Raw genomic sequence first — 12,447 nt, 5'->3', positions numbered from 1 at the left:
GCAAAGGCAGATGCTCAATGCCTGAGTCTCCCAGGTATCCCATAGGAGGCTGTTCTAATGCAATATGTCACTTGTGCTAAGGAGTGATAGGGGAATGGAGAGGGAAAGGCAGATTCAGAGATATTTTGGAAATGGTGCAATCTCCTCAAAGGAGAGGGGGAATTATTGACAAGTCTTCTAGTTTGGGCAGTGAACCGAATGGGGAATTAAATTGGGGATCCATACTCATTTCCAATATCAAGTCCTTAAGATCACTTTGTAGGCACGAAGACACCATTCAACTGATCCATTTTTTTAAAAAGATTTTATTTATTTATTCATGAGAGGCACAGAGACAGAGAGAGAGGCAGAGACACAGGCAGAGGGAGAAGCAGGCTCCATGCTGGGAGCCCTACTTGTGACTCAATCCCGGGACTCCAGGATCACACGCTGGGCCCAAGGTGGCGCTAAACCGCTGTGCCACTCGGGCTGCCCCAACTGATCCAGTTTGAGGCAATCTGCTTTCCTTTCCTTCCTGAAGCTTCCACTACTCACCACCACATACCCTCAAAACTGACTAGGAAGCAAGACCTAGTCTCCCAAGTTCTCTTTACTACACTCAGGAGAGAAGAGTAAGCATTATTTCACTTTAAAGAATGTACTGCTAACCACTAATTAAAAAATAAAATGAAATAAAATAAAAAAGTGGAGCTAAGTTTCTTTCATTTTGAAAAACTGCAAAGTTCTAAAAATTATTGTTCCTGGTAGTTATTTCATGACTTCTGTCCCAGATGGTGTTTACAAGCCCTCTCGGACTCTTACGGTCTTCCTTTGTCCCAAGGGTGCCATACACTAAACTTTTTCCCTGACACAACTTGTCTGTGTTATGATGACCCATTTCTCACTTAAGTAAGTTTCCATCCCTTTCTGACAGGCCTCGTTAATATGATTGGATAGGAAAGTGGGTTGGGAGTTGTCTCTGCATTTGCTCTTGGTTGTCTCAAGTGAGCAATTAGCATCTCAGGCAACCACAACCTAGGAATCCTGCATCCCAAGGGAACCATAGCCTTTCATCAACACAGTGGGAAGAAAAATGAACGAATTGCTGAGAAGAATGAGAAAGGAGAAGAAAAGTCATTCTTTGGCAATTTTTGATTCTGTAAGCGTCGTAACAATTAGCGAATGTTTTTGATAGACAGCTAGAAATAGGGGTTATTACTGAAATTGCTTCTCTAATGGTGTGAATTTAAATAAGTAATATTGTGAGAACAGCCTCTGATTCTCAATAGCACTCTATTAAGAATAGAGAATATAAAGCTCTCTTAAAATGCATTTTCTTAAGGAAAGTCATCCAGAAGCAACCTGAACTAAACATTTGAAGAAGTGAGTTATAGTCCTAACATGTATCCCAAGCTCATTAGCTCTGGGATATATAATGTTCTAGCATCTTGGTTTCTTAATATCTACAATGAGGAGTTATGCTATGATTTAAACACATGTCCAGTTCTGAAAATCCTGCCACTCTATCTTTTCATTTTCTTCTTGTACTTTATTAAAAGTAAAGTGATAGTATTTAGTAATTACTGCATGGCCACCTGGAATTAAGTTGCACCATACATTTTCTAAGGATACCTTTTTCCTTTTCAGCTCGAGGTTTAACTTCAATTTGATCTCCACATACTCTGCTCTCCTGTTTTTAATTTTGGAGATAGCCTCTGTTTTTCTTCTGAAAGTTTAGGACTCTGTGATTTGTGATTATTAACACAGCAGCCAACAGGTGGCACTGCAGGTCCGTGCAACTTAACTCTGCTCCCGGACTTCCCTGCCTGTTTAGGGCAATAGGAATCTGCTCCTCTGTATTTTTTTCAATTCAAAATAAAAAGGGTCCAAAAAAATAAATAAATAAAAAGGGTCCAGTGAAATAGCCTAATAGTCCTCCAATTTGTATAAACCCCAAGTATCAATAATATATGGTAACTGCTTGCAAATGAATCTGACTGTGGTAGAGAAGACATTCCCATGGGAATATACTACCAGAAAAATTTGAGTCTTATGTTGCTTGTGTATATTAAAAGGGAGAAATCTGTGTGCATGAAAAGGCAGTAGTCCAGCCCAGGAACGTACAGCATGATTCCATGTGTGTCATGATGACAACCAGGAAAGGTCATACAACTAGGTGGGTATTACCTTTCAGGTGAATTTGCAAGGCTACCATTTTTAATCAAAGAATCCTAGCATTTTGATCTGGTGGTGTCCTCAGTGACAACTGAATCCAAGTGAACTCATGTTATAGGTGGGGATTCAGAGACCTAGAAATGCTGTGTGACCTCCAGGAAACCATGAGTATTTAATAGTGCATCTCAAATTATAACTGAGGTTTGGCCAAAGTCCACACAGTCTCTGGAGAACATCAGATGGTTCTGGGCAATTTCTGGATTTAGGCACATCCCTAAACCTCAATTTTCCCATTCACTGAAATCTATCTATCTATGTATCTATCGATCGATCCATCAATCGATCTTTGTAATGTACCTGTCTCATGCATTTCATATTTACTAGGATAGGTTAAGAGCATTGGAAACTTCTTTTGTGGTTGTCAGAATAAGAAGTCAGCTTGGTTTATAATTCTGTGAAACAATCTGGCAGACTTCCTCTTATGACATATTCTGTACCTCTTGGACACATTGTACCAAATAAAGAACTTGCCTAGAATTCCTTTATTCAAGATCAATAAACTAACAATGAGCGCAGCTGTTTCTGCCTTTAATCTACGGAGGAGCAGAGAGTGGTGCAGGAGGAGGGTGAGCACACATCTGCTTTTCGTCTCTGTGTCATTAAGAATAGGGCCTCTTGAGGGAACTTCTGGGCTTTTCCTTGCTACTTTGGATCTGGAGCCCTGACTTCCAAAAGAGATCGGTTCTGACCTCCCCTCCACCTCTGACTCTCAGCCTTGCCAACGCCTTTGTCCCTGAAAACAGGGTAGCAAAGATCGTCTTCACTCAGATGAATATGTCTGTTTTCTACATTTTTCTTGTTCAAAATGGCTTAAGCAGCTGCCCTGGGGATGTTAGGAGCATGGACTGAAGCTCTGGAGTAGTAGTTCCAATAATCCTCCTTCTCCAGTCCATCCCAGAAAAAAATGACTCAGTGAAAAGTTCCTGCAAGATGTAATGTAGAAAGAAATAATATTTCTCTGTTAAGTGCTAATTCATAATGATAATAGCTGATATTATATATCAAATGCATTTCTCCACTTTTTACTGCAACCTTGATGACAGGTATTAGCACTTTTTTTTTTCAGCTGAGAATGCTGAGATCTGAATAGACTAACTAAACTCATTAAGTTATAATCTTAATGAGCATTCAGTGTACTAGCTGCTACTGTCTTGTACAACTATAGATGGGAGACCTAGGATTCAATTTCAAGTTTGTTTGGCTCCAAAGCTGGTATTCTTCGCTTGTATGCTGACACAAATATATAAGCACAGCCTGGAAGCATCATGGTCCAGATGAATAGGAAATGTTTTAATATTAAGCCCAGCTGTCTTGGGCTAAACCAGAACTCTAAGATGTATTATTTCATTAATAATTTTCTCTTTTGGTAAATCTGCTGTGTTCGTAATGAAGACATATATAACAACTTAAATATGTAAAAGAAATAGAGTGCATAGCTCCATTGTTGCAACAAAGCAGCTTTTCAAAATCAGACATCTGGGCCTGTGAAATCTGAGTGGTGAGCCAGCATCATGGCTTGGGGCACTGGGCACAGAGCAAAGTTAGACACTTGAAATTTGAATCTTGGCTTTTTCTTCTCTATGGAGAATCATTTTTCTGTATTTGTTCCTGAACTCACAAGTAAAAATCCAGAGCAGCCTTACCCTTCATCTTCCCTGTCTTGAGCACCTGGGGAAAGTATCATGCAGATGTGAATTATAAATGTTTATATTGCAAAAAGAAAAATGGTAATTATTTTCCAACTCCGATGTGAATTTCCATTGGGGTGATGTAGTTTCAAGATATTTCTCTGTTTCCTTACCAGATAAATTCTGTAACAGTCAAGAATGTTAATGGCTCTATGTAATTGAAAACTCCTATTAGCTTAAGCTGTTAGGGGTTTATTTTTCTTATGTGGCCATAGGGATAGATAGAGGCAGTTGCAGATATTGGTTTAGTGGCTGAAAGGTGTCAGTGCTGACAATCGGGGCTCTCTCAGTCTTGGCTTCAGATTTGGGTATAAGATGGCTAGCCAAGTATTAGACAAGTTCTGCATTCAAGGCAGGAAGAAGAGAGAGAGGAAGCATAGCTTATGTCTGTCATTTTTATTAGTGGAGGAAAATCTTTTCAAAAAACATGACAGCAGACTTCTGCTTACCTCTCTTGGGCCATCAATGAGTCAGTCACATGGCTACCCTGAGGAGCAAAGTAGGCTGAGAAAGTGTGATTTTATCTTTTGTGGCATCTAGGTGAAAGGGGGCATTGTTAGAAAATCTGCTGCACTTCCCACCACATGAGTGATGATGACACAGGCAGTACGTGCCTGCAAATACAAACAGGTATTCGCAATTCCCGATTCAGGAGCTCTTAAAGAATGGGCAATACATGCAGGTTAGCATTCGTGCATGTTACTCAACAAATACTTATCAGGCACATGTCACACACTGAAAACTATGCATACAGTCTGCTTAAACTCGGCTACTTAGCAATGTCCCTCCACTCAGGCCTTAACTCCTTGGCCCACTTGTGCAACGACATCAGTAGCCTTGGGCTGGACAGGTAAAGAGTAGGAGGAAGGAAGGTGCAAGTGTGGAGATGCCAGGAGCATGCTCAATATCTTTCTCAATCATGGGTCTCCAGATGCCTTTCAAAGCAAATGCCCAAAACTCTGGTAGGGAGAAAAGACATTTCAACCTCTTCTCAGGCTCTGCTGCTCACCTCTTTCCTAGTTCCTTGCAATTACTAGCATAATTGTTCAGAACTTGGAATGTTAAGGGACCATGATTTCTAGCAGGAAAGGAAAGTGTATCTTATTAGGTCCTGCAAAGGAAGTGCAAGTTCCTCTTTTTTTTTTTTTTTTAGATTTTATTTATTCTTGAGAGTCACACAGAGAAATGCAGAGACATAGGCAGAGGGAGAAGCAGGCTCCCTGCGGAGAGCCTGATGTGGGGCTTGATCCCAGGACCCCAAGATTACAAGCTGAGCTGAAGGCAAACACTCAACCACTGAGCCACCCAGATACTCCAGATTCCTCTTTACCCACCTGATGCATATGGCTGTGTGGGGAATTTTCAGCAAGATATTTAGTAAAGACATGGCCATATTATTCTCCAGTATATTTAATTTCCTTTCTCTGTATGACCATCCAAATAGTATAGTCTCAGGATGTAGATTTAGAAAGAGATAGGAGGCCTTCAACCTAAATTGGATGTACCAACCCAGCTTTTAATGTGGATGCACTATACCATTTAATACCACTATAGGTATTAGGTTCTTACATAGCTCTAATAAAGGAATCTTGGGTCGCTTTCTTGTTATCTTTCATGTGGACTGAGCTCCTTTGAGAATCCCATAGAAAGAAGATTGATACAGAGGCAGGATTTGGGATTCCTAGGTCTCTTAGAAAATATCAGTATAGCCCCAAACCCACAATCTCATCCAGAGTAAATTTGTACAGAGGATAGAAATAGCAGAATGTCAGGCTCAGGGAACTTGGCAGTGTCCTGTCCCTGTTTCATGCTTCTGCTCACCCCTTTCTTAGCTTCTCCTGCAGAGCATGAGAGTAGTGAATTTGGTCAGAGTTTCAAGACTTTCATTAGATCACAACTACCAATGGGCAGTCCCTGTGCTCTCAAATAAAACAAGCAAAACAAAACACTAAAAACTCAGTTTCCATGCTGCTTTTGCCTAATTTCCTCTTCAAGTGGAAAAGATGCAAACGTCAGCGAGAGTTCTCCTTAGGAGGGTCTGCAAACTCAAGTTGCCTCCTCTGATACTATGTATCTGAGTGGATAAATGAACTTCACTCTTCTCACTGTTTTCCTGGGACTTTCTTTTCTTTATTCTTTTCTTTTTTCTTTCACAGAATGGCCTAAAGTTCATGCTCCAAATGTGACGTTAGACATAGGGCCTGGCATTGGTACACAGCGATTAATAAAATTGTGTTTCTCATTTCACTTCTGTTCTTTGTGTTCACAGGATTCAACTGTCCCTGCGTTCCTGATTACAATTCCACGAAAATCTCATCACTCTGACTGCAATCTGTGATAATAATAACAACTGCTATTTACTGAATGCTTTTTGTGGGCAAGAAACTGTGTTAAGTGACTTACTGTTTTTCTTAATTATGCTGCAAGAGTCATCCCTCCACCCCCACCCCACAACATGGCAGTCTGCTCTTGTGGTCTGAGGGGTGTTTGACAGCATGTAAGTGAGAGGAATTCAGTGAACTTAAAGGCTCTTGGGAAGCCCCAGTGACAAATATGTAAATAGACATAGAGTGACTCCTTAATTGTACATCCAGAGCTCATGGTACTCTAGCTTTAATCTGTCCACCAAAGCTAAAAATCTCACACTGTCAAATATAGATCTTCTTCTCCTCCTTGTTCTTCACAAATTTCACCATCCATGCCTCCACTCATATTCTTATTCCTTTCCAATCACCTTACTGCTTTTGCCCATTTTTCTATATCCTGCTCATTTTTCAAAGCTTGCTTTAAGATATCATATCTGAACATCATTCTCTGATAGCCCATTACTGAGAGAAATTTCCTGGAATTTCTCTGGATTTAGGAGGTATAACTTGCAAAAATAACTTCGTATTTACTGTGAGTCCAAGTTTGGGTCTAAGTGTGAGGTCTGAGAACTTGTGTCAATATCATTTGCGTAAGATTTTTTGGTCGCCTATGTCAACATGACTTAGAAATTTTTTCCAGGAAAATTTTGCCTGGGAAAGATAAAGCTGTAAACTAATAAATAACTTCAATGTTTGCTTAAAGAAATTCCTACAGATCAATTTATCACGGACAACAGTCTCCTCACCTCAGCAAACAGCTTGCTTAGCAAACAAAAAGGTGCCTATCAACACATGCTTCAAGGGTTGCCTGATTGACAACCAGTTATGAAATATTATAGCATAAATTGTGTCCAGTTCTAGCCAGTTACCCACCTTGCAAGGCCCAGCTTATACCACTTGAGCCCGGACCCCAGACCCAAGAGCCTCAGAGTGCTACAAATATCCTACTTCTGACTTTCCCTTCTGAGTTGCTTCTGAAATCCTACCAAGGAGTTCTCTCCAACTACAATAAATTCAAATAAGCTTAGTTTTGCTTTATTAGCAGATTTGTGATGATATTTTGAGGAAGGCAACACTGGAATTGTACGTATTGGAGTATATATGACAAACTGAGAAGGGCTGTATACCAGAAGCCCACGTGAATGAAGACCAAGAAACTTTTCCTTAGAATTTATAAAGAAAGAAGGAGTTTTGAATGACATATAAACACAGTAATGAATTCTTCATCAGTGGAGGAGAAGAATAAGTCCAACTCTCTGAGATGATTCCCCCAGCCCATGAGAATCATTCCCCAGCCTTTGTCCCAGGAGAGAAGAATACTTTTAGATGATATGAGGATGTGCAAATAGAACAAAAGAGGTTGAAAAATAGCACTGTTCCAGAGATCCATACATATCCTCTCCTCGTTCAAAAATGTGAAATGAAAAATATTTTCTTGCTGCATCTCGGGTGGATCCGGGATAGACCTACTAAAACATATGGAGGCAGCCAGCCTCAGAAGAGAAGGGATAAAAACTGTTTCCCATGGCACAAGAGGTGGCCCTGATGGGGGGACCTGAGAAGGCCTCGTGGACAGTGCAGAGGGGTGATCTGCGGGTGCTGGCAGCTGGAGACTGATGGGAAAAGCCACATCTCCATGGGCATCAGAGTAGATGACAACCTCAGGCCAAATATCCCCTTCTCAAAACTGTCACTGCTGTGCACACATGTACCCTATAGAAAGGAGTTGCAAAGCTCAGTAAAAAAGAAAAAAAAAGGGGGGGGAGGGAAGTGAGTGGAACCGAACACTTAACCGTGACTACACTGAAATGACTAAATTTAAGTTTCTGTTACTAGGTGCCATGGGAGTCAATTGGACATTGATTTCCACTATAGAATATTAAAACTACCGAAAAATAACTTTACATTTCTTGTAAACTTAAATGTATGGCTTTGAATTTAGTACCTATAGAAGAAGGAAGGAAAAAAAAACACGACTGAAGGGCTGCTTATTCAAAGCTCTGTCAGCAGGTCAGTTTGAGAAATTCTCAAGTGGACTATAATCCTTGCGCATCTGCAGGGAAATGTCATCCAACTGGGGCATCTGTAGGTGTCCAGCCCTGCCACTATGCTGGGCAGCTGCCTGTGGAAGTCTCCCAGTAACTGAGAGTGGGTGGAAGATGTTTAACAGAGGTGGAATTGTTTGTGAGCTCATAGAAGACAAGAGAAGACAGCCTTGGAAGACACTCAGAGTGGATAGAAAAGGGGAGAGGTGGAATTTGGAGTCACTCTATGAATCACTAAAGGCATAAGCCAGATCTGTCTGCTTACTATCACTGTGACCCTTGTCCAATCTAAAAATGTGAAGCTTGGGGAAATCTGAGTTAATAGTATGTCTTCTCTGAAAATTGTGATAGCCATACAGTGGAGTTCTACTCAGGAAGAGAAAAAGAAAAAGTTGGGATGCCGGAGTGGCTCAGTGGTTGAGCATCTGCCTTCGGCTCGGGGGGTGGTCCTGGGGTCCTAGGGTTGAGTCCCGCATGGGGCTCCCAGCAGGGAGTCGTCTTCTCCCTCTGCCTATGTCTCTGCGTCTCTCTCTGTGTCTCTCATGAATAGATAAATAAAATCTTAAAAAAGGGGAGAAAGTTATTAAAATGTGAAATAGCATGGCTGGATTTCAAAATTCTATCTTGAGTGAAAGAAGCTAGACTGTCTCCCCCTATCCCACAAAAAAGAGAAGACTGTATGAGTCTATCTATATAAAATCCTTAAACATGCAAACTAATCTATATAAATTCCAGAGAATGCAAATGAAGTAGATTCTTGACTGCCTAGGGGGAATGAAGGGAGGGATAGATTACAAAGAGCATGAGGAAAGCTTTAGGGGTGACACATATGTATATACCTGGGAATATATGTATCACATATATGTGATATATGTGTCAAAATGTATCAAATTTTACACATTAGACATTTGTAATTTGTTATGCACTTTCATCATCAATAAAGTTCTTTAAAATTTATGTTTTTGCACTTCGATTGTCCTTAGAGCTCAGTACCCATTTACTATTTTTTACTGTTTATGTACTCCCATCGTATGTGGCCCCTGAGACAAAGATTTGGTGTGATATTTGAACCCTTACTATGTTAAAAGAAGAATTATGGGTGTTGCTTCAGAAGGTCTTTGTTTATTGATCAGATAAAAAACTGGAAGTAGTCTTTCAATTTTGATTCTGTCTACTTAAAGAAAAGAAAGATAGCAATAATAACAAACAATAAGTTGAAGGCTTGGCATGAGTAACCAGGAGGGCAATCCTGCCCAACGAGGTGAAGAGGTGGGGAAGCAGGCACATAGCATACCGGGAAAGGCTTCAATGGGGACCTTCTGGTCTGGGGAATGTTTAGGACAAGGTTATGCTGAAAGGGCAAATGTCAAGAGAACACTTCTTAAAATAAATATTCAAATCTCAGGCATTGTTGTCCTCTCAAAATAATCTTTACTTATGTATTTATAGCTTGGCAACAGGAATCAAACTCCTTATGTGTTAACACAGGGCAGTTAATCTGAGTGTCCCACTGAAATGAAATTTAATCAATGCAGTCCAGTTTCCTAGTTTAAAACATATCAGAAAGTTTGAATATGTGAAAAGTGCCATCAGATAGACTCGTTATCTACTTTCTTTGCTGTGTATATTTTGAAATCTGTAATTTAGATAAGGTTACATATACCATATACGTATAATTTAAACAATAATGATAGAATGAACATGGTGAACCAATAACCCAGGTTAAGAAAACATAGCCTCAAAGATCTGTGGGTATCTGTACTTGATTGGTTCCTCCTACTTTTTCCTTTTAAAGATAATTAATATCCTGGATGTCATTAATCATTCTCATGTTTTCTTCATAGTTTTTTTTATTTATGTAGGTTCCTGTACACAAAATATTATTTTTCACCTTTCTTAACGTTTTTTAAAGCAGTAAATCATAGTAACTATATTTTTTTCTTTTTTCATATGGTATTGTGTATTTGAGATTCATTTTTATTGATAAGTATAGCTATGGCTTCCACTGCTTTATAATAGTCCATAAACTACGGAGTATTCATTTGTATTAAGTCTATAAAGATTTAGCCTGGTTCCATGTTTTCTTATCATAAAAAGTGCTATTACACATATTTTTACACATCTTTTTGTAAAGCATGCCAAAGTTATGTCTGGAGAGAGAATTGCTGGGGTTATAGGATCCACATATGTTCAAATTTACTAGATTATGTTAAATATTTTTCCAAAGTGACTTCCTTATTTACATTCCCATTGCCATTATACAAGATTTCCTTTTGGGTCACTGTCTTGTCAATACTTGGTATAATTAGATTTTACTCCTTGCCAATCCAGTGATTTAATTTGGTGTATTGTTCTAGTTTTAATTTTGCATTATCTGATTACAAATACAACTTAGCACCTTTTTTTTTTTTTAATTTGGTCGTATGTGTGATCTTTCCTGAGAAATGTTTGTTTCTATCTTTTACCCATTTTATAGTAAGTTGTCTTTTATTGATTTTAAGGGTCTATAATATATTTTTAATTATAAAGCTTTGTCAATTCTATTTGTTGCAAATGCCTTCTTGCATCTTGTGGTTTGGGGGGTGGGAGTTTGGTTGTTTTTGTGTTTTATAAAGCTGTCGATTTTAATGTAGTTGAATTAATCAATCTTCCTTAAATTGTATGTTTTTTGCATCCTTTTATAAACCTTGCCCCTAAGGTCATAAACTTTTTCATTTTTATTTTTGTCTATATGCTTAAAGTTTGCCTTTCAATCTTAAGTAGTTAACTCATTTGGAATTAATTATTGAGTATTAATTTAATTAATTATATGAGATATAAACTCAATTTCTTTTTTTTGTTTGTTTGTTTGTTTTGGATAACCCATTGTCTCAGCATAATTAATTAGCATTTTATACTTTCCCAATCATCTACAATGTTAGTTCTGCCATGTTTTCAGTTAACTTATATGTAATAGTCTATTTGGATACTCTCTGTTTTGTTAAGTTTCTTATTTGTCCATCCTTGCACTTATATCAAGTTGCCTTAATTTAGATTAATATTGAGTTTTTATTTCGGGTTAAACTTTTCATCCCATCCCTATCTTCCTATTCTTCATTCATCCTATTTCTATACTTCAAAATAATTCTTGCTTTAAGAAACTTTTTTTCTTGGGGCACCTAAGTGGCTCAGTGGTTGAGCATCTGCCTTTGACTCAGGATTGAGTCCTATGTCCAGCTCCCCACAGGAAGCCTGCTTCTCCCCATGCCTATGTTTCTGCCTCTCTGTGTGTCTCATGAATAAATAAATGAAATCTTTTTTTACGAGAAAGAAACTTTATTTCTTGAGGAAGCCATCACCAATTTATATCCCCATTTCCCAAGAAAAGGGATTACTTCTCAACTCTGAGAGGCAACAGCCTTTGAAGAAATTATCTTATATTATTTTGAGTTATTTCACTAGCACCAATAAATCTTAAGTACCACTTTCATCTATTAGATAGCATTTTGCTCCCAAGAGTAATTAACTCATTGTAGACCACATCTGAGACTTCATAAATCAAAAACACTTGGCCTGGATTTCCTTGGTGAGTTTATATGACACATATTCTGTGTTAATGGCAGATAGCCAACATAAAGAATGGTGCTTCTTCCTACAAAAACATGTGCCTGATTATGAAGAGATTGGGCTGGTTCACAAACATGAATAGGCTCCGGAAAATAGTGTTTGTGACTCTGCCTCCCAGGATAGTCTTTAAGGACATATCAAAGTTATTTGTTTTTTCACTTCTTTATCCTTACATCGTGATTTATTAGATATGAAATTATGTGAAGAAAAGGAGAAAATTGCAGTTGAGATTGAAGTCATCCAAATTCAGGTATGAAAGGAGAGACTTATTTCACTACCAAGTACTGAAAGGCTTGGATCCATTACAGTGGTGAATTTACTATTCTTCAGTTTCTGGTCCTTTCAGATTTGAAAGTCCAATCTGTTTAGCAATAGACAATAGATTTTTCTTTGAGGAGCTGATTCACATTTAACTTGTTCACAAAGTCTAATGTATAGATACAGAATGCCAATTTATTAACTGAAATTGTTACAGGATTTGTAATATTTGCCAAACTAGATCTGGAAGTTCTCTGTGAGCATGGAATA

The 12,447-nt window shown here is 38.6% G+C and overlaps 1 long non-coding RNA gene across 1 annotated transcript in view; it reads left to right on the top strand.

The window, feature by feature from the left end:
* The window catches only part of LOC140614489 (uncharacterized), a 70,984-nt gene extending 61,258 nt beyond the window's left edge, over positions 1-9,726 (top strand). Inside the window, exon 4 of the long non-coding RNA XR_012015343.1 lies at positions 6,172-9,726. This is a non-coding gene — a long non-coding RNA (uncharacterized lncRNA). The remainder of the gene's footprint in view (positions 1-6,171) is intronic.
* Positions 9,727-12,447: the final 2,721 nt, after the last annotated feature.

The sequence above is a fragment of the Canis lupus genome, chromosome 22 (assembly GCF_048164855.1).
Source record: "Canis lupus baileyi chromosome 22, mCanLup2.hap1, whole genome shotgun sequence".
In the NCBI taxonomy this organism is placed as follows: domain Eukaryota; kingdom Metazoa; phylum Chordata; class Mammalia; order Carnivora; family Canidae; genus Canis; species Canis lupus.
This window is presented reverse-complemented; position numbering and strand designations above follow the sequence as displayed.